Genomic DNA, 3,066 nt, shown 5'->3' on the forward strand with positions numbered 1-3,066 from the left:
TGGTGCCAGTGTTCTGCGCGGTGGCCTTTTACGCAGCGCCCCTTTCAAGAACCGAACCACGAGAGGATGGGAGCCAGGTGATTTTCCTTCCCATCCATTATGACAAGCAGAAATAGCAGATAAATAGACTTTGATTGTAGAAAAAGAGCGACCTTTCTCTAACAAGTCCTGTAAGAATGTGAGAACATCTGTTATGGTGCAGAGGAAAGAAACAATGTTTCTCTCCTGACACCAGGCATCGAAAATACGCCATTTAAGTGTGTATAAGGTCTGTGTGGAGCCTGCTCTAGCACATTGGATAGTGTCCACCACATTACTAGTAAGACCAGAGGCTATTAATTTCTCCCTCTCAGGGGCCAGACCCACAGGTTCCAGATTTCTGGGTGGGGATGCCAAATTTGGCCGTGAGCCTGAGTTAAGAGATCTTTGCGCACAGGAAGGTGCCATGGTTCTCCTTCCAGCAGTGACATTATTTCTGCAAACCAGACTTTCTTGGTCCATCTGGGAGCTACTAAGATCAGAGTGAGAGCCTCTTTGCGCACGCGGTCCAGAGTGGGCTGTATTAGCGCCACCGGTTGAAATGCGTAAAGGCGTTTTGCTGGCCAGCTGTGCGCCAGCGCGTCTGCTCCAAGAGGCGCGCTCGCGTCCCGTATGGAGAAAAACATAGGACAGTGCGCGTTTTCCCTGGAGGCGAACAGATCTACGTCGGCCGTGCCGAAGCGATCCCAAATCTGTTGCACCACCTCTGGGTGAAGGCGCCATTCTCTCGCCAGTGGGACACCTCTGGAGAGTGCGTCCGCTCCGTGATTCAGCACTCCCGGGACGTGAGTTGCTCTGAGAGACAACAGACGTGTGCTGCACCATAGTAACAGCTTGTATGTCAGGCGGAGGGGCAGTGAACGTGTGCCTCCTTGTCTGTTTATGTGAGCGACTACACAGCTGTTGTCGCTGTGCACCAACACATGTTGATGTGAAATCAGCCCCATTTTGCTGAAATGTTTTAAAGAGAGAAAAACTGCCATCATCTCCAACTGATTTATATGTAATTGGCTCTGTTTCTGAGACCAAACACCGCTGGTGTGTCTGTTTTTGCATATTCCTCCCCAGCCGAACTTTGATGCGTCTGTCGTGACTAACACATGAGATAAAACCCGACCCAGGGGAACCCCTCTGTTGAGAAATGCTGTGTTTCTCCAAGGCATGAGTGCCCGCAGGCAGGATGGAGAGATCATCACCCGATTTTGCTGCGGGGGGGCTTGGTTCTGTTTCATGTGGACCCAGCGTTGAAACCTCCTCATCTGTAACAGACCGAGCGGGACTGCTGATATCATAGAGGCCATAAATCCTAAGAGGCGCTGGCAGTGCTTGATCGTTAACACATGATCGCGCTGAAAAAGAGCTAAACACTGATGGAATGCTGTTATCCTCCGCTGGGATAACCGTGCATAATTTCTTACAGAATCCAGCTCGAGACCCAGATAACAGATCTTCTGACTGGGGACCAGCTGACTTTTTTCTCTGTTTATCACAAAACCCAGAGACTGCAGGTGTGACATCAGCAGAGGTGTGTGAGCTCTGGCTTGATAGGGTGAGTCCGCTAAAATTAATAAATCATCCAGGTAGTCTAGTGTTCGGACTCCTTGACTCCTGATCGGTGTCAATGCTGCCTCGAGGCATTTTGTAAATACTCGAGGAGCCAGAGACAGTCCGAACGGCAGGACCTGATATTCGTACGCCGTATTCTCGAATGTAAAACGCAGAAACTTTCTGTTTTGGTAGGATTGATATGTGAAAGTAAGCGTCTTTTAAATCGACTGACGTGAACCAATCCCCTGGATGCACAGATTGCATTACTTGGCGCAGAGTCAGCATTCTGAACTTGAATGATCTCAGTCTCCTGTTTAACTGTCTCAGATCCAATATTGGACGGAGACCCTTGTCCTTTTTCGGAATTACAAAATAGCAACTGTAAAAACTGCTGTTTGTGTCCTGAGGGGGAACAATTCTTATTGCCCCTTTTTCTAGGAGTGAACAAATCTCCTTTTTCAGGGTTGGAGCAAGATCTGGCTGTATTTTTGACATTACAGTCCCTCTGAACGGTAGAGGAGGCTTGCTGAATTGCAAATTGTAACCTCGGACTACAGTTCCCATGATCCATTGCGATGGTGCGCATGCGCGCCATGCTCTCCCGTTTGAAGAGAGCCTGAACGGCATGTTCGTTTGTGGGCTCGCTACGCCCTCTGCTGGACACAGATTTAAGCGAGGAGGAGAGTTTAACTCCGTCTGCCGGAGCTCCGTCTCCTTTATGTTTGAAGTTTGGTTTGTGAAAAAAGGGACAACATCGCCCTTTATTTCTGAATCTTGAGACAAAACAGTGTGAACACAACGTGCTTTTAATAATGTTGGTGCTTGATTACATTTTTTCTTCATTGCACAAACAGAGGGATGACAAATATGAGTCCCTAAACATTTTTATCCACTTAATCGGGGTTTTTTGAACTTCGTTGCAGACTGAATCTGAGAGGCTCTCCGTTTTCCCTGTGGGTGGAGAGGCTCTGATTGTTCTGAAAACAGCTGCAGAGCTAGGCTGACTGCTGTTTCCTCTCCCTCACTGCTGATGAAGATTTTGACGCCTTCGTTTGGCTCGGGACAAAACGGTGTTTGGACCATGCTGGTTGTCCAGGTGGTGGACGTCCTCGCTGATCAGCAGGGAACGTCCCCCGCGGTTCGGTCTCCAGTGAAGGTCTCTTATGTGCGGGGCGATGAGGAAGAGAACGTTGTCGCGGAGGCGCGCTCCTGTGGTCGCGGAGGCACGCTCCTGTGGCCACTGGGGTCCCTGGGCTGGGAGTGATGACGTCTCGGCATGCCCAGCTCCAGAGCCTCCTCCCGCTTCCTTCTTTGATCGCAGCGGTTCTGGATCTTTTCCAAAGCTTCTCCAAACAGTCCTGTGGGTTCGACGGCCTGCTGGAGAAAAACGGAGCGCTGGCTTTCTGGCAGCTCGGCGAGAGTGAGCCACAAGTGTCGCTGAGCGACAACCGCTTCCGCCATGCTTTTTCCCAGGGCAAT

The 3,066-nt window shown here is 50.1% G+C and overlaps 1 protein-coding gene across 1 annotated transcript in view; it reads right to left on the minus strand.

The window, feature by feature from the left end:
* The window catches only part of phtf1 (putative homeodomain transcription factor 1), a 55,588-nt gene that overhangs the window by 20,035 nt on the left and 32,487 nt on the right, over window positions 1-3,066 (minus strand). The window lies entirely within an intron of this gene.

Source organism: Nematolebias whitei, chromosome 7 (genome assembly GCF_014905685.2).
Source record: "Nematolebias whitei isolate Nwh7 chromosome 7, NemWhi1, whole genome shotgun sequence".
Taxonomy (NCBI): Eukaryota; Metazoa; Chordata; class Actinopteri; order Cyprinodontiformes; family Rivulidae; genus Nematolebias; species Nematolebias whitei.